Source organism: Ornithodoros turicata, chromosome 1 (assembly GCF_037126465.1).
Source record: "Ornithodoros turicata isolate Travis chromosome 1, ASM3712646v1, whole genome shotgun sequence".
Classification (NCBI taxonomy): domain Eukaryota; kingdom Metazoa; phylum Arthropoda; class Arachnida; order Ixodida; family Argasidae; genus Ornithodoros; species Ornithodoros turicata.
This window is the reverse complement of record NC_088201.1, coordinates 43,391,334-43,411,518: the sequence shown is the minus strand read 5'-3', so window position 1 is coordinate 43,411,518 and position 20,185 is coordinate 43,391,334. Positions and strand designations below refer to the sequence as shown.

At 46.0% G+C, this 20,185-nt stretch overlaps 1 long non-coding RNA gene across 6 annotated transcripts in view; it reads left to right on the top strand.

Annotated features, from left to right (window-relative positions):
* The window catches only part of LOC135378112 (uncharacterized), a 46,207-nt gene that overhangs the window by 4,839 nt on the left and 21,183 nt on the right, over positions 1-20,185 (top strand). The gene's annotated exons all lie outside the window — the stretch shown is intronic.

Sequence of the window (20,185 nt, the reverse complement as noted above, 5' to 3'; positions counted from 1 at the left end):
GAATGCGCCACCGTAGAATTTTAGTTAGCGCCACCACCTTGATGGACTCCTTAGATGTTTCATTCAGTACCGTTGTGAGTGATTTCTGTAGTGTTGGTGCAGGATAACAGCACGACGAAAAATGTTTGCAGGATGAAATAAAACTCCATGGTTTTCGTTGAGCGTATATCACATGACCTCAGCCGAAACTTTGGCAGACCTTGGCAGAGCGCGGTGCGCGTGCTATGATCCGGCGATATTAAACGATACGGACGTATTGCAAGCAGGTGGCCGTTCTCCGTGCCTCGTCTCGTCGTTGCGTTCTCTTCGAAAGGCAAGAAAAACGCCCTCAAAGCAGGGAGGCACATCAAGTGCTGCGCGAAATGATGGAACGTTATCGTGCAACTTCTGCGCTTTCCTAGGAAAACGTAGAAGTTGCACGATAACGTTTCACGTCAAACGTTATCGTGACACTTCTACGTTTTCCTAGGAAAGTGCAGAAGTTTCACGATAACGTTTCCGAAAACATGATAAGCCAATCACCTGATTCCGTTGAAGTGGCTGACATCACGTTGCCGATATGTGATTGACGCACAGCGGAATCGGAGGGCGCTTACGATTTCCTAAAACTCCCTAACAACAGTAACTACTCACGTTTACCTTTCCCCTACAAACAATTGAAGGAATCGGCCGTAGCCCTACCACGTAGTGCACCGTATACAGTGTAACGAGTGTTCAAATGTGTAAAAAACAGATGTTAGTAAATGCGCCATGTTGATACAATCGTGATCCCAATGGAAACCGGTTGTAATTGAAAAGCAGGGTTCTCTGCAAGGCATAGGACAACACACTTCCACAAGTTCCACAAAGAGTCGCATGTCAAAAGCGTCGGCGCGAAACTCACAGGACGCTCCTCCACAAAGGCTTCGTTTGATTCCCTCGATGTGCCTTTTCGTCGAGAGCCCTTACTGCCTGCTGTTTCCTTCGTGCTCTATTCTGTGAAGCTTGTATGAATCCAGATGGAGCGAACTTCGCCACCGCTCATTGTGTAGCTTATATGCTTGATTTGGATTTCCAACCCTGTTGCTGAGATGACGCTGAATGTCATGGTCCACATTGCTCAATATCGCGGTGCCACTCATCTGAAGTGAATCTTGTGAAGTGAGCGGTGCTGAATTTTCACTGCAGATCAGTTCCATATTCCCTTTGATGTAAGATAATGTGCGCCAAAATAGACAGGTCCCTCAATGAGCCTCTGGATATCAGTGTTTGCTTACAGTCAGTGCTAATTATCCAGACAGAAATGCCGCCCAATGACAAAGATGCGCAGAAATGAGAAAGATGGCGCCCGCCACGATTGTGTTCGTCTGTGTGAATGTGGGAGTGACTGGCAACAATGCAAGAGAGAATATGTTGAGGGTGTGCTTGTCCCTGTGCTTCCTTCGTTGAAGAGAGGGTAGCTCCTATAGCTATCATGGTGTAATTGGTAGCATCTCTGACCGGCAGTCAGAGGGTGTGGGTTCGAATCCCACTGTTGGTACCTTTTCTTCAACTAATTATCCAGTCTGCATAGGTAAACATAAACGACCATTGAAGCCAACTGCCTTGAAAAACGGGGGCTAGCGCAGGGAAGCGCGTATCGTCTCAACCTCTCTAGCATTGCATTCAATGCCCTTTTAGAAGTCGACACATTACACGCTTGCTGTCGCTACGCGCGTTTTTCAAGGCAGTTGGCTTCAACGGACGTCGAACGCTGCCCGCGCAATACCCCTGTTACATAGGCAGCCTTCGATGACCGTTGAAACCAACTGTCTTGAAAAACACGCGTAGCGTCAACAACCGTGTAATGTGTCAACTTCTAATAGGGTATTGAATCCAATGCTGCTTGGTCTACCCCCGTTTTTCAAGGGGGTTGGTTTCAACGGTCGTCGAACGCTGCCCATGTAACAGGGGTATTACTCAGGAGAGCTGCGACCTTCCTTCTCCCCCTGGAACCTAGGTCACCTGCCGAGGAGGTTGGCGCGAGAGGGAAAGCCGTCAATCTTCGGGAGAACAGTCATTTTCATAATACAAGGGTCGTTGAAGGTTGCCCGAGACCTTTATTTCTTTAAATACAATGGAAAATTGGGGAAGCACCGATGTAGAATACATACGTTGGGAGAGAAAAGCAATGAGAGTTAGCAACATAGCCACCTGGGCCGACTTCACTCGCGAATTTTTTCCCGCGCGCGGGGGGCGGCGCGTGCGCGGAGGGCTGCGCGTGCGCTTACCGTCGTGTATTTTTCAACCTGGGCCGACTTCATTGGTATTTTTTTTTCGTGCGGTGGGTGGTGCGTGGGCGGTTTACATCATAGATTGAGAAGTTACCCGTCAAAAAGAACTCGTTACAAGTTAAGTTAACGTGTTAAAAATGTAACTAAATTAATAACGAAGTTGTTCAGTCTGAAATACAACTCGCAGTTACTGAGTTACTTAAAAAAAAGAACGAGTTACTTCCAAGTTACTTGGGACACAAAATAGCATTACGCAGGTGGAGCGCGCGTGAGCAGTTGAGTTAGACCTAGACTTTCCTGCGGAGGAGTGCAACACGCTTAGATCGTTTTCGTTTCCAACAATAGACCTCTCCCTGTTTGTAAACAAATGACGTCATAGTGTTCGATAGCGCAACAAATTTGTTAGAATTGAAGTACGCTCGAAGCTAGAGGCGAACAAGGTCGCGCCTGAAAGCCACGGTCTTGAGGGGATTACGATATGGTCCCTTAAAGGGACACGACCCTCCGTCCTGCTTTTCTTTCAATGGGAGGCAGCGAACAAGTGCCCGTTCGTGGAACCCAGCCCTCTCCTTCCGATTTGTTTCGGTTTCAGTCTGTCTACCAATGTCATGATGACGTTTCTCTGGTAGAGGTCTATTCGAACGCTTTGCATCTTACTCCCTGTGGGCGCACATTGGTTCAGTTTCATTTGAATGGCAGCGGTTCTTACTTCCTGAATAAAATACTGTCATTGATGAATATCACGTCAATCATGATATTCCCACGTGTCATCTTTGAAGCGACCACACGGAACAGCGGCAGCGGGAGGGGAGGCGTCGAGCGACGGGCTGAGATCCACGACACGCCGCGCTGATTAGCGAGCGATGCTTCCAGAAGCATCTGTTCGTTCGCTCGCATCCATCTCATGGACGGATCGACGACCTTGGAGAAGCTTCTCTAGTTCCTCTTCTTCGCCGATTATTCGCCGTCTCTCTCGTCTGTTTTCATCCGTGACAATATCAATCGTGATATCAATTGAATATCACGTTTTATGGCAAAAATGCCACGAAGGAACAAGAGAGAAAGCAAGAAAATACGTGGACGTGAGTGAAAAGCAAGTTAAAAGTAACTTGGAACTTAAGTTACTTTGGCAAAGTTACTTGAAAAAGTAACGAGTTCCTCTTCAAGTTACCACGGCGCAAAAGTACCGAGTTAAGTTACAAGTTACCAAAAAAAAAGAACTTGGTTACGTACAGTAACGAGTTACCTGGAACTCTGGTGTTGAATCCATGGCTGAAGAGGACAGTGAGTCATCACCTGCCTTTTTCTCACGTGACGAGAATCTCATTCATATCATTCTGATCTCATTCGCGGTAATAAACACATTGTTAAACTGCCTCGCTGTCTCGTCTTCCACAAATTGGTGCGAGAACGAACCAGGGATCCAACTGCAACAAAATGCGTGACATATTCCGTAACGAAAAGGACGCCATAACAATCGACACGACAACAAAGTTACTTGGCACGATATGGGATCAAGAGGCTGACACTCTCTCCTTGCCACTCAAAGACGCACAGGGTAGTAGCACGACAAAGGAGGTTACGAAACGGCATGTTTTGCGCTCGATCGCGGAAATTTATGATCCTCTGGGATTCATCCTACCTTACACGATGTCCGGAAAGACACTCTTACAGGATATATGGAAGAAGGAACTGGACTGGGACACAATGCTACCGAAAGACCTGCATGATAGATGGCGAGCATGGAGTTGTGAAATGCCACGCCTAAAAACTGTGCAAATTCCACGTCACTACGGCACGCACCTCCAAGATAACGAAGAAGAAGAGCTACACTTTTTCTCCGATGCCAGCCGTACTGCCTATGGCACAGCCGCATATTTACGTCTTGGCCGCAAATCATCCCAACAACGGGTACAACTGATAACAGCCAAATCAAGAGTTGCTCCCATCAAGAAGATGACTCTGGCTCGGTTGAAGCTAACGGGAGCACTGATGTCTTCCAGACTCTCTAACTACGTGCACGGGCTGTGCACCACTTTTGGACAGACTCGACCATCACTCTCCAGTGGATACGAGGAGATTCAACGCACTGGATACCGTTCGTGCGTAATAGAGTGAAAAAAAAAAAAAAGAACGTTGGCACGGAACACTGGCATTACGTACCTACACACTGCAACCCGGCCGATCTTCTCACGAGAGGCATTAGCATCACAGTTGTGGTGGAAAGGACCGATGTGGCTACAAGGTCCCACAAACACTTGGCCAACTGACGATATCCATCTTACGACAGTTCTGAGCCATTGCTCAGAAACACCCACTGAAACGCACACTGTGTTGCAAACGACTAACGAACGTGTACAGCCACTGCTAGACATGAAACGCTTTAGTAGCATAACGCGACTTCATCGAGTGACAGCGTGGGTCCCGTTTCTCAAAGAACGATAGACAAGTGAGACAGGAAGGTCCGCTGTGAACAGAAGAAATTCAGACTGCCAAACTGTATTGGATCAAGGAAGCACAACGCTCAGCATTCATACATGAAATAACATGTTTGAGCGAACAAAAACCGCTACTTACAACTTCGAAAATACGGGATTTGAGGCCATTTCTGGATCAGGACGACGTTTTGAGATTTGGTGGACGCATGCGGGCAAGTCAACAATCCTTTGCCGAGCGTCACCCCATCCTCATCCCGGCCAACTCACACTACAGCAGACTTCTGGTTGATGCATCTCATCGACAAGTCATGCATTCTGGAGTGCGTGACACCCTCGTTCAACTAAGAGATAAGTTCTGGGTGATCCGTGCCCGTCAGCAGATCAAGCACGTGATACGAGACTGCGCTGTATGCAAAAAGATCGACTCCAGGCATGTAGATCAAGTCGACGGGCAGCTACCAGCAGACCGCGTGACGATGTGGCACCCCTTCCAGGTGGTGGGCATAGATTTGGCGGAGCCAATAACGCTCAAACGAACAAGGAGGATGTACGAGAAACGATGTTTACGTGCGCTGTTACCAGGGCAGTACATCTGGAGCTCTGCGAAGACATGTCTGATGCTAAATTTCTACAGGCTTTCCGCAGGTTTATAGCCCGAAGATGCATATGCCACACCGTGTACTCAGACAGCGCGAAGACTTTCAACTGCGTGGCGAGGGGACTTCAAGTACCGCGGAAAGCCCTCAGAGATCCGTTAACACAAGACTTCTACTCACAGAATGGAATTCAATGGAATTTCGTAGCAGAGAGAGAGCCCTATGGTGGGGCGGATTCTATGAACGGTTGGTAAGGTCAGTAAAATCTGCCATCCGAAAAACTCTCCCGAAGAACGTGCTATACTTCACCGACATGCAAACATTACTTACAGAGGTCGAGGCGGTGATCAACTCCAGACCGTTAACCTTTGTCTACAACGAGCACTGGGAACCCGTACCTCTAACACCGGCCGGCATGATAATAGGACGTCGTTTGACAGCATGACCGTCAACACACTTGGCGCTACCTTCAGCGAGTCTTCTAAGGAACTCCGCCCAATCCATAGGTCTGCTAAGAGCCACGTGGAGGAGGCAGCAAGCATACCTCGAACAGATTTGGAACAGGTGGCACAAAGAATACCTGGCCGAACTGCGCTCCGCATACCATTCGAAGGGCTTGAGAGCCACCGACGTCAAAGTGGGAGACGTGGTTCTAATTAAGGATTCCTACCGTACTAGGCTACAGAGGCAGATGGGAATCGTCCAGAAAGCCTTCACGAGCACAGATGGGAGGGTTCGAGTCTGCTTACTGCGCACTTCCAATCAGAGCATCATCCGAAGGCCCGTGCAACATTTATACAGAATAGAAGCATCGGAAGAACAGCAATCAGATAGTCAATCATCGCCGCCGGGGGCAACCTGTTGAATCCATGGCTGAAGACGACAATGAGTCATCACCTGCCTCCCTCTCACGTGACGAGAGTCTTGTTCATATCATTCTGATCTCATCTCGCGGTAATAAACACATCGTCAACCTGCCTCGCTGTCTCGTCTTCCACAACATGGAAGTAGGGACATGCACGCCGGCAACCCCGCCAAGCGATGCTACCGTCACACCTGGGCCGACTTCATTTACAATTTTTCCGCCTGGGCAGACTTCTTTGGCAATTTTCGCACTTCGGCTGACATCACAAGTATAGACATGCAAAGGATAACCATACACAAAAGTACAAGTGAAAATATATTTTTTAAATTCAATAGTGCCGGGAATTATGTTGTGACTCTGTGTGAAGGAGAAAAACACAGCCAAAAAACCTGAAGCAGATGAAACACAATACAATACAATACACATAATAAAGAATATACTTACTTATTGCAGGTATGATGCAATAGCATTGAAGAGGTATCACACAGAAAGAATCAAACATAATATTTTTATTAACGGTAATCATACACTATTGTCCTATTCCAAAGTCTGAAGTTTTCGTTTGTTGTCTTGATTGATGAATTGAGAATGCATTATATAGTGATGTCTTATTATGGGTCGCTTCAATCCAGCGTTGATTAATGCAATCGATACGTTGTTGCCGTATTTGTATCGCTTCAGTAACTTGCACTAGTTGCCACGAACTTGCACAATCTCTTATTTCTGTTTCCTTTCTTTCTATGAAGATTCTTGAATGGCGTACAAGAGTGTATTAGATGGAAATCGTCCAGTGGTCCAACGCAATTGATATGTTCGTTGGGTTTCAATAAATGATGATACGTAAGACCTTGTACAACAACATTGAAGTTCTGCTCATTCGACAAGAACTGGTAGAAGAAAATAATTGCGTAGTCGTGATAGTGGAACATATCACGTGATAAGATTTTTTATGTACTTTCCATGTCAATGGTTAGATGTAATTTCAACAAATCCATAATGAATCGTGCGATATAGACCGCTTGTATATGATAATTTCATCTCACTGCTTCCTTGATGAATGCAATGCTCTTTGCAATGATTAGGATTACATCTGGTGCTGAGCACTGCAATTCTTCGTTAGCCGACCTCAAAAACCCCACCGTCAATCCCAGTGGTCCTTCCGGTGTTGATGTGCAGATATTTTTATAACTATTGTAGATTCGGTATACAAATTCTTGCACCTTCAATTCTGTAATTTGCACCATACCTCCGAAAACGACCATGTCCAGGACGTATTGAAATGCAATGATAGTGGAATCATTTCGAAGCTCTTCTTTTTCGAAGCCGTTTTTTATCATGTCCTCCCATGACTTATGGTAACGAGTGCAAAATCGTTCCATCTCTTCGCTGAAGCTTCCTTGTTTGTACTGTTTTCTAGTGTGTTCTACACTTAATTAAAAGCATGTCTATGCTCATTTTATTGTTTAAAAATTTGTTATGCTATCTGGTTTAGAAATGTTATTAATATCCCGTCCGTGTCGCCGTGAGAATTCTAGAAATTGATTTACAACAATATTTCATTTGTAAGAAAAAACATGTGGTTTGAGACTCTGTGTAGAATGCCGCGCGAGAATCCTCCCCTCCCTACGGGCGTAACCTTGGCGGGAGTGTAGGGTGAAGTTTATGGTTGGCGGCTTCCCTCTCTCGCTTTATTGTTCGAATCCACTAGTTGGTCCTGTTTGTTAAGGGGGTGTAACACCCTCCGCGTTTCGTCAATTCCGCTCAATAGGTGGAGCACAGGACGATCTAATTGATTACCTAGCGTTCACTGCGGAGGCTCCTGGTACTACGACGGCAGACGGTTACATGTTACATTACGCGGCTGATCCACCATATCAGCGGAAAGGATTACAAAGCACTCTTTTCCTCTTGCTTTGTTCTTTTACCTTCGACCTCTAGCTTGCCTTTATCACCTTGAGAGCAGCGCCCGCGTGTTATCTGTTATTTGTGCGTGTGATAGCAGACGGATCCACAATTTCATTCAACAGAACCTCGCGAACACACCAAATGTTTCCAACACTCGTTGTGGAACCGCGGTGAAACAAGAAAAAGAGAAGAAGAAAGAACAGTAGCTGATTCCGCAGACCTTCTACATTAATTTGAAAAACAGTTGATGGCCTATTGAGAAAGCAATGGAGTGGTATGGCTTGCGGGTGCTCCAATGACTTCATGAAATTCATGGCAAGCTCACATGTGCTTCTGTGTATACGGAATCGTCGGGATCATTTCGTGAACAGCAAAATTACTGCACCATCGTCAGCCCCAGATTATCACTGCACTGTCTTGTAAAATTATTGTGGACTGTCCTGCGATATCACGGTGCTTTGACACTGGCACATATAATGCTGTATTTTTGGTTCAGTGTGATCGGTATAGACGAGCCAAGTTGTGTAGTCGGCAGTGCGGTCTTACATGGCGTTCATTCTCAGTTCTGATGGCATCTGATCACCTGAACAGTGATGGGTGTCTCAGTATAGTTGACAGTGCTGTTGTCGACTCATTTACGCCGACGCCGCAAGTTCGACACTCATATTTGTACACAAAGTCTAAAAAGAAGGGAATGAAGCTGCATATGACAGCGGCGGCAGTTATCTTCACGAGCACAGTGCCAGCGGTACAGTCCTTGTGGTGGATTGTACAGCGTGCTGGGGCGTCGAGCAGGTTGCTGGTCGCCATTGGTGGGCATCAAGGGTAGGCTGAAACAACAGGATGACTTGATAGCCAGATGCTTTTGTAACGAGGTGGCACGCATCAACAGTTGTGCACTGGAATTTCTAAGGCGAGCTCAGTGCACAAATTGTGACCAATGAGACGCGGACGCTGACCGTCGACCATCGTGCTCGCAACAAGTCCCTCTGTTCCCTCGTCTGAAGAAGGGCGATCTGGCGTACGCGAAGTTCTATACCAAGTCCTAGGCCACGTTCTACACCAATGTTTTAACTGTCAGCCAAACTGTTCGCTGCCAGATGTTTTAGTACACAGAATGCAGAACATCCAAATTGTAGAACTGTCACGTGTGGCACATTAGTGTTACCGTCCCCTGTAGTATTTTACCCCATGAAAAGAAAACTAAGCAGGCATGTGAATGCTGCGTTATTTCACTGAAACTCACGTATCCCTCATACAGCACGTCCTAATCCACAAGGACAGTTCAGGACAACGTAACGTTTGAGTGTTGTCTATAACAAGATGCGACTGCCGCACACAAAGGGGATTGGGCAATAAGCTGACCAACTACAGCGTTGTGCAGGATGCGCATATTTCTGTTCAGCTGATTATGAGAATCGGAGTGTGACACCTTTGGCTGAACTGAGTTTGTTCGCACAAGGGTTCTGATGGCAGTCTAAAATGTGAATACAAGAGATAAGCTTCCACAATAAACAGTACCCAATGGACACCAGGAGCACCACGGACACACAAACATACACGAATCAAACTTCCTGTGATAATGATAAGTCAGCTAGGGTACAGTGTCCCTCTGTGTGACGCAGTCCACGCTCCACGGGAATGTGCTCATGTTCGTCATGACACCGCGCAGGCGGAGCAGAGTCTTCCGCCACTGAGGCCGATAACTTGGATTAGATGATGAAGGCCACATTTGGGGTCAACTGCAAGCACAGCAATGCAGAGCTGTGTGACGAAAAGGGAATTGTAGTGCATATACCATGCACAGCAGTATAAATACACACTCTGACGAAATGGTTGCACTACGAAGACCTTTCCTGCGTGTTGTATTTCTTCTTGTAGTCAGTGTCCTTGATCGGCATACTGTGTGGTATGCGTGGGTCAACAAGCTCTGGATGGAGCTAATTATTATAGAACAGCTCAAAGTATACCCAGCCCCAGTGGATAGGACATTGGATACAGGAGTGAAAATCGCCAAAGAAGTCGGCCCAGGTTGAAAAATAGACGACGGTAAGCGCACGCGCAGCCCTCCGCCCACCGGTAAGCACCCGGACAGCCCTCCGCCGAGCAAAAACAAGAGAGTAATATCACTGGTGGATATTATACCGGATAATGTTTTGTTATTAAACGGGCTCCCCGTTGGCGTTATCACGGAAATATTGGCGCAATATGAGCAAAATGGGCTTGCCAATATGGTCAGCCCATATTGGTCCAATATGGAGCCTGGTTGCACTCCCCATATTGGTCCGATATTGGCAGCCCATATTTGGCCCAGTAGTGGTAATCCTGTGTATTGTTGACTCTATGAGAGTCCATATGGGTCCAATATTGGACGAATATTGGCGTGTTGCTTGGGTCGCCGCTTCTCGAGAATGGCTTGCTCAACGCCTGCGATGCTTACTGGTGTGCAGAGGTGGGCGTTTGTCCTCACGAGCCTCGCCCTCACCTCAATTTTCTGGGAGAAAAATTTTCCTCACCTCACCTCACCTAAAAAAATTGAGAATTTTTCCTCACCTCACCTCACCTCAAAATTTTTTGGAAATTTTTCCTCACCTCACCTCAAAGTATTTTTGAAAATTTTTCCTCACCTCACCCCACCTCAAAAAATGTTTCGAAATTTTTCCTCACCTCACCTCAAAGGAGTTTTTGAGACTTTTCCTCACCTCACCCACCTCAAAATTTTTTTCGAAATTTTCCTCACCCCACCTTAATTTTTTCAAGCTATTTGTGTATTCGATGTGACGTTCGCAGGGATTGAAGAATCTTCATCTTCGGAAAGTCGCGTTGGCTTTGAGTGACTGCCAATGAACTCGTGAAATTGCTTAGTCAATGTAACGTTTTTTTTTGTTTTTTTTTGTGCTGGCAGATTTGGCCTAATCAATCACAGAAAACGCTTCGTGGAACGATTGTTATACCCGTAAAAGTTGCGCGTATCACCGGCGAGAGAAGACAGTCCCCGGCCAGGTGAGAGACAGAAGCTACAAAAAGAAGGAAAGGTATCCCGTGTACGCGCGGAAAAAGTTTTCATAAAGTGCGCGTTCATAAAGTTTTCCTCACCTCACCTCACCTCAATTTTTTCATTTTTCCTCACCTCACCTAGAAAAATTGAAAATTTTCCTGACCTCACCTCACCTCAATTTTTTTGAAGATTTTCCTCACCTCACCTCACTTTAAACGTCACCAGAAAAATTGGCCCTCACCTCACCTCAAATATCGTGAGGTGAGGCTGAGGAAACCCTCACCCTGCCCACCACTGCTGGTGTGACTGCAGTCGGACGAACGTGTCCATGCGGTTTATTCGTCACCATATCCCGTCCTTCGCCAAACTATCTTAACCGTTCGTACACTCTTCCCCGACATCGTTTGCTCCGCATACCCCATACTGTGTCTGTAATCTTCGCAAAATCTAGGCTGGTTTGACGTTCTCCTTCACTATAGGAACTTCACCTGCAGGTGGGAACCGAGAGGAACGTCTGCGAGTCGACTCTCGAGCACTTTGTTGAATCCTCGAATATTAGAACGGGAGTCACTGCCACGGTGAAGACGTCTCGTGAGCCGCGCAGCGGCATTTTTGCCCAGCAAGAGTCGACTCTGGAGTTGCGCGAGTCCAATAGACGAACGCATGCTTCGGCCATCGAAATCATAGGGATCAGAGTCTGCGAGTATACGTCATAGGCGTTGCGCCACACTTTTGCAATATTTCCGCTATTGCGCGAAAAGCAGCTCGCGGTTTTGGGGCGAAAATGTGCGCCAGAAAAAATGGGGGCGTGACGATGAGTCTCGCCCCCCCCCCCCCCCCCAACCACCACCACCACCACCACCTAGATCCGCCCATACCAGTGAACTAGGCAGCTTCGCTACATCGCTGTTCCACCGCTATACAGACACAATGCTCGCCGCCACGATAGCTGCCGCTGCTGCTCGTGCCGCTGGCCCGAGAAGGATTGCACTTCGTCATCCGAAAGTTTTATTCAATTATATTTGCTCACTGATTTTTCCCGAGCGAAAGTCTCGGTCAACCTTGAACGATCTTTGCAATTGGGAATCTGCAACAGCATCAAGTTCTGAATACGTTTATCCGACGCCCCGTTACTGTGCTTGTGTTTTCGCCGTGTTAGATATGATCGAACATGGCTTCGCCGCAAACCACCGTTTCTACGTTTCGAAAAGATGAGTATCTTTTTCCGACGAATTTCAGAAAATATAATCGTCGAAAACTGGTGATACTCTCGTTAAACCAGAGTATTTACCTCAAATTTAAACCAATTTATTTCATTAATATCATTGTGTATATCGATATATACACTATACTTACGGATACCTTCTCTGTAAATGGAACATGGTCAACATGGATGTACTGACCGTGAAAAGCTTCCCACCTATATACATCGTATGCTGCGATTATGCTACTTTTTAATGTTCTCCTTCCTTGCAGGCTCTCGCATTTCCCCCTCTAAGTAACCCACATCCGCGCCAGTCTGCATGTACGCACATTGCGCAACGTGCGCCAGTCATGCATTTAGTTTCAGTGTAACGTAGTCGTGGGTCACATACGTTCGTTCGACTCCCTGTCATACAGCCTACAAGAGTACTATATTCGTCACAGACGTGACACAAACGTGGCCTCGACATTCCGAACGTGTCAGGATATTCGTGGCAATTACGTCACTTGGACATTGGAATGCACCCGGACCCTCTAACCTCTCTTTACTCCTGGTATTAGACGTTCCGCAAATGAAGCGCTGTCGAGCGCGTGAATCCATGTGCTGTCTTGTAAAGAGGTGATACTGGGACGCACATTACTGAATATGTTAACGTAGTGCACGTTGGCTTGAAGCTAGATGACCTATTTTATTCTACGCAATGCCAGATGAGAGCTCCTGCTACGCAATCCACATCCATTTTCGGTTTGTTTCGAAGGTATGCCTAATGAAAAGGAGAAGTCTAACGCTATACCAAGCGATAGCTGTTTTAGACTTACTGTAGTCTGCCTACTCAAAAATATGATAAATTAATTACGTTGTGTCCAATGCCGGGTCCCCCCTGTGGTGCAGTCTCTGATACCAGGCACATTTCAGGACGAAATTCATTTGTTCTGACCAACAAGTTTTGCAAACTGATGGACAGACTTACGTTGACCCGCAGAGAAATGGTTTCTCAGTCTAATCCCAGAACACTTCGCTTAATGGCAGGGTTCAGAAAGGGTATGTGCATTATGGATCTTGTAACTCACATTCACAGGCACCAGTGAACAGGGGCGGATACAGGGACGCTTCTCAGGCTCCACTTAAAAATTAAAAAAAAATAAAGGACGGCGGTGTGTGTGTGTGCGCGCGGGGGGGGGGGGGGGGGTTAACAGGGCGGTTTGCTGCATTTTCATTGCACACAAGACTCCATGGTACGCCTCTAAAGCTAGCCTGGATTAAAGGAATAATCAGTCAATATTGTGTGGCGTTCGAAAAACAATGTTTGTGACAGAATTGCTATTTGGTAGGACAGGCATGGAGTCTTGTTGGAGCAGGATCCGGAGAATCGCCGAGCCGGCTTGGATCAGGTTGTCACGCGCTGAGAGGAGGCGATTGTAATTCCTAGACATCGCTCCTCTGTGTTCGTTTATTCAACTCGCGCGAACTGCGAGCCCGTCATGGAATCCAGCGACCTGCATCGAGAGGCTACAGCTGCAGCATTTCGCGACGTCAAAGAGCGCTCATACTTCTTTAGCAGCCAAAACGAAGAGACAAGGACGGGAGACTGCAGCAGGGTTCCGATCTTGACCTCACACGTAGCAAGTGTTATCGTTATTTTTAAAGTTGCCGGGCTTCAAACGTCACGCGCGGACGTGAAAACCATTTTGGTAGGCCGCGGTTTCAAAGAAACGTTGCGATTGGCCATCGCACGAGAGCTCGTGGCGAATCACGGGCGAAGTGAGGCATTTTCTTGATGCATGCAGATCTTGGTCCAGGACCACTGCGTACTCTCAACTGAACAGCTTTAATGGCTCTGCATTGCACCTATACATAGCAGCATAAAACACATGATGAAGAGAAGAAAGAAAAACAGCAACTTCTCGAGCACTCTGTAAAAACAAGATAGCACCCGGCTTATCTTGCCACCTCGCAGAATCTGCGAAACAACCGAAAGACACGAAGTGGCAAGATAAGCCGGGAGCTATCTTGTTTTTACGGACGGCTAGAAGTTGATGTTGTTCTTTCCTTCTCTTTCTTTACTGGATCGTGTGTTTCCAGCTGCTATGTATACATGCAATGCAGAGCCATTAAGGCTGTTCAGTAGAGAGCATGCAGTGTTTCTTATCTTCGTTTTTTGACGTGAAAACGTCTGTGTAGTTCGGTACCCAAGCAGCACAATGTACTGAAAGTCGAGTGCAATGGGGGTGTACGGGTAGGTGGAAGGCCTTGAACAGACCCATGAAACTAAAGAACATTGATAACACACATACCGTCCACCCCCATTGCACTCGACTTTAAGTACATTGTGATGCCTGGGTATGGTAGCCTGGTCAAAATTTACGATGCAACGAAATTATGTCGAACTTCATGACGCTATAACTGTGTGAGTAATAAACCGATAGCAAACAACCGGCTAAATCCAGATAGCATACACGTGTAAGGTTCTAGCTAATAAGGTCATTTGGGGCGGACGCGTGCGTGAGAGGAGGAAATACAGGGGTACGCGTACCTTGCGGGCTGTCTATCTCGCGAACGCGCGAATCTAGGACGCCCATCGAAGTGTCGTTGGAAAGCACTTGAGAGATTCTACCTGGACCTCAAGCGATATCGGCTTCAACAACAATAACCAAAATTTTATAAATTTGCAAAGTTGAAATGTCCAAATTTTGCCAGAATGTCGTCATATATGGAACTAAAATATCATAATCGAGGGAAATGACTATCAGAAGAAAAGGCCTCTCGAGAGGAACCCAAAGAGCCCCCAAGTCCAGCACCGAGCGATCGAGAGAGCTACGGGAGCGCCGACGGAGATTAGCGGCGGAGGCAAATTCGACAGGCGCACGCAGCGAGCCCTTAGCCTGTACCAGCGGGGCAACTTCGACTTGTATGAGTGTGAAAGTGACCTACAAAGACGATGGAGTGCATCCAGAGCGGGGGGGGGGGGGGAGGGGAGGGCTCAGCACCACGGCGGAGACCGAGCCCGCAAGAGAACTCCAGGCGCAGCGGCGATGGGATGCGCGCCGCCTCGAGTTTGCCCACGCGTGCAGTGCGTCAGACGGATTTAGGAGATCCTGACGTTTTCATGTAAAGCTACTACTTCATGTACTACAGCTCAGACACGAATGATCCGCCCCATTTTTTTATTTCTTGTGTCTTTCGTTAATTTCGACATTACCCCCCCCCTCCCCCCCCCCCCCACACACACACTTTCGTTTTGGCTACGGAAGAAATATGAGTTCCTGTCAACTACCCGCCTTTAGCAAAAAGAGCGTCCATCTCAGCCTGCCAGGGGCAGATCCAGGATTTTTTTCTGAGGCAGCATGCTAGACACGCGATCTAGGGTCAATTAAACACTATGTGAAAACAGAAATAAATTGAGGAGGCGGTCTGGACATCCGGACCCCCCTCTAGATCCGCCCCTACCTCCTGCCAGATCTTTTTAAATTTCCTTTCTCGCAATAGCCATTATGTGTAAGAAAGCGCAAGGGATAGCGCGAAGACGTGTACCAAGTCAGTTTTGTAACTGTGCATTTGAATCAGTGCGTCAAATCACTTGAGAAAGAATCCAGAAAGAATGCGACGTTTCGTTCAAGTTTCCCAAAAACACGCGCACCAGTGACACACGGGTGTCGAAACATTACCCTGTAAATTCTAAACTACATTCGTACACGCGCTACACACTTAGAAGACCTTACTAGTAAGAGAGCAGCAGCACAGCTGCCGTATGCTTGCGTGTCTCTGGCATTCCTGCAGCGCGGGACTCTCGCTGCTTGCCATTTCGGCCTCGCAGCCGGTAAACGTGAAATTCACTTTCACGAAGTGTGGTTGATCAAACACGCCGGAACTTCGCAAATAATACGCTACAACTATAGCCTTCTGTTCGGACAACTCGGTTACGCCTGCAAGAATTATATGAGCAGCGTTTAAGACTCGTTCGCCTTCAAAGCATCGAGAATAAACATTGCAGTTCAGAAATCTCAAAATCGAAACCAAGCGACAACCTGGACACGTCCGCCATGTTGGAGTTTAGATGCGCCACTTACAGGCCATGCAAAACGCGAATACAGTAGCTTTGATATTCCTTGTGAAACCAGAGACCAGTCTCATTGCTACAGGTAAGCTCGGATAAGATTTACAGTATCCACATGGTGTCCGCGCATGTTAGATCCGCGACCGCATCCGCGCGAGTTGAAATAAGTGTCTCCGCATCCTCGCCGATATCGAGTATATCCGCACATCCGCCATCATTGTATTTGCAGGAAAAGATCAACATGACCAAACTGTATGCTAGAAACATGTTTGCTTTTCATCATACAAACTTTATCAGGAATGCTATGTCATCCACAGTTGTCCAATATAGAGGCGCAGTAGTTAATAAGCAAATAATAGTGTTTAAAAGCATAGCAATGCGAGCGATGGCAAACTTCGACACCGTTATGGCCTCCCATGGGGGATATCCACTGATCTCGATTGTAAAAGGCTGGATCGCGGATAGGGAGCGCGAGCGTGAAGAAACCGGCCGCCATCTTACTGTACCCACAACAGTCGCCGCAGCGATAATGGCAACTTCTTGCAATTACGGTCGTACCAACCGTACTGGCAAGGTTACAGGGCCTAAATTTATACATGTGAGTCACTCTTTACCGAGGAATAAATAGGCGTCCATTCTGTATATTTAGTTGACCATTTTGAAGTGTTTTTTTGCCCAAAACGAGCACTGGATGCAGGTTGTTTGATCGCTCTTCCGACGTTCAATCGAGCACACTTGCATTTTACCCGGCGGCAAATACAGTTTGAGTGCATAATATGCTTGAAAGAACACGTTACACTACACAGGTAGTGTTGTCATCAATATATGTGCGAGCACTCGAGCGCCTTTTTGCATGCATTGCTAGCATGGTACACGGTGTTCTCTGCGGAAGCAAGTGCCACATTCATTTCTTTGAATTACCTTCACGCACAAGTTCGGTATTACGTCATAATGAGACCACGATTGTCACCTTTTTTCATGTATTGGTATTGTTTTGTGCCTTGGTTTGATTTGTGACAAAGAATCCTACGTAATGGTGGTGTGGCGCGACTTGAATAACGCCTTTGTGTCTGAGCTGTATCGTCAGCTTGTTACGATAGTAATAATTTGTAGCGTGTCGTGCTATTTGTAGCAGTTTTTAAGGCAAAAGTGGTCTCTCAATACAGGTTTCGTCATGAGGGCTACCCAGTGAATAATCTGTGCAGTGTGATACGGCTGGGTGTACAGGTAAGTATCACGTTCCTCATCCACTGGTTTCTACTTTACAGGAAGGAACAATTCCTCAGTGCACGCACTGTGGTTAGCCTCTCTCAGTTTTGCATTTTTTCTTACATGTTCATATCAGAAACACACCTTACACTTTAGGCTCCTTCACCCAGCAATATAATAATTAGAGATTATAATTCTTTTTAGAAGAGTTCCCCATATTCTTTTTAGAATAGTTTTTAATCTTTTTAATTTTTAGAAGATACAGGGATTGTAAACCATGTTTTAAACTGATGTTTTAACATTTGTCCAATGCTGTTTTAACTGGTTGCACCCAAACCAATGTTCTGATGTATTATTTCCTTATTTGTTGTCGATGCACCATAAATATTGGAATAATCATCATCAATGCAGGTTACTTCACAGCTGCCTCGACATACTCAAGAAATGGGTGCAGAACCTGCGTAATGCCCACAAACTTTGACTACCACAGCACCGCCACAAAGTAAAGGCATATGTGTCACATGGTATTTTTAAAGGCATTCACAGTATATAATACCTTGTATGAACTGTTGTAGATCTAAGCAGCCTCTACAGTACACTCTCAGAAATTAAAACTTGTCAGGGAACTGTGATAATTGTTTCAGTTAATAGGCATGCACATATACGCTATAAGAAGCAAATTATTTATTGAGGATGCACTTCTCTGGCTACTCATGTTGTTTACATCTACTGTTGATCACATTCATTTATCACATATTATATTCTTATATATTAGTATCATATTATCACATATTCGATCACATTAAATTTAAAATTTAGCATATATGAGAAAATATCAGGAGGGAAGTTGCTATTCATTGCTCATTCCAACCTAAAATTGAGTGCTACAAATTTAGAGAGTGTACCTGTCCATTGTCATTCCTAAAATATATATTGTCATTGTAGCAAGGTCACAAAACAATAAATGTAGTCTTTTGCGACCTCCCTGCACGTTCATTGTATCCTGAAACGCATAAGTGCAAGAAATAAATCTTGAACTTGAATAAACTTGATGTTGTATAAACTTGACATAAAATGTTGAATAATATAATGAATGATATAAAATATTGAATAAATTTGAACTCGTGCATTGACTTTACTCATCATCAGTGATCTTGATTACAAAAGCATATCGTGTTAGACTTTTTTTGTTTGCGTTTGACAGACTGGGTACACGAGGGCCAAAATGACAAAATCACAACTGTTTCAAGCTCCAAATAGTCCTGTTGCAATTTGAAGACCATACGTGGAGCTGCATTTTTTGGAACATGCTCCACATAACAAGCATGACAAAGTCAGCACTGGATAGCAGGACCCCGTCCCCAAGCAGCTTTTCTCACGCTGCAGTTGTATTCAACAAAAACATGTGAGTGCTGGAGAAGGACATTCAGTTTGGCACAACTGCGCCTGCAAATAATCACAGAAGAAGGGCTGTACTTCGAAAAGAGATAAGTCCTGTGTCTCAAGGAGGTGTTACCACTGTCTAAGTAACTTAATTGATTAAGCTTACATCACTACCTGATTAACTGTCCTAACGAGTGTGATCTAATTGCGTGAAGTAATTATTTGGGCTGCTTCGGTGTGTCCATATTTGCGAGGCAAAGCACCGCTGTCGTTTACTAAAAGACTCTTTCTAAGGCGATGCTTGATATAAATCATACTAAACGCATACAGGGCTAAAACAACGGCTGTGATTCTCCAGAACGATTTCTTTCTGCCATGCGAGTATATCTTTTCCCGGACCGTTCTTTATGGAACAATTTTTGTCCAGAACGCAGTACGGGATATTATATACATGGTTGTTGTTAACCTCAAGTCGTTTCTTATTGAAATATTGGCTGGGAAACGTGCTGTAGTACAATCCCCAGCGCTGCACTGCAGTGACGGTCTAGTTTCGGAATGCAAAACATAACGTAATTAAGAATCGAACGGCAGGACACCTGTGAAACACTGTTAGTATACATCAGTATACTGGCACCTTACAAAATTGTGTGATGACAAACAACGATCAATGCTAGCAGCGCAATAAATACTCACAATCTCTGTTGCCTCCCATTGTTTTCTATGGGCACACACAGCACTTTAGGGCCCACCTACATGGCGGCCCGAAGGCACGCCTCTCCCCCACGAGCCCCTCTCCCATGCGCGATCCACACACACGAAAACACACACGAAAACCGTGTGTGTTTTCGTGTTTTCTTTCCCCTGTCTCTGGGTTCCCTTCGTATTATCATGTACCAGCTCGCCTGCGCCCTTGCACTTCTTCCGTTTATACATAGAGATCAGTGGGGATATCGGCAGACACACTAATGCTGATTTGCGGACAAAATGTGGTTAGCAACGTGCACCGCAGTGGCCTGCGGCTTTATCCCCATTTTATCCGTGCAGATTTCAACCGTTTTATTTCCAATCAGAATATATTTTACAAACATTCGGATACACTAACGTACATGGGTATTGCAACGTGCAGCTCAGACTTGCCCAACTCCAAGGCACCATCGTCCGGACATACCCTTTATCCATAATGTAAAACTCCGAGACTAGGGAACACGAAGGGACAGACACAACACGAAGTCTCAAAAGACTTTGACTTCTTTTGAGACTTCGTGTTGTGTCTGTCCCTTC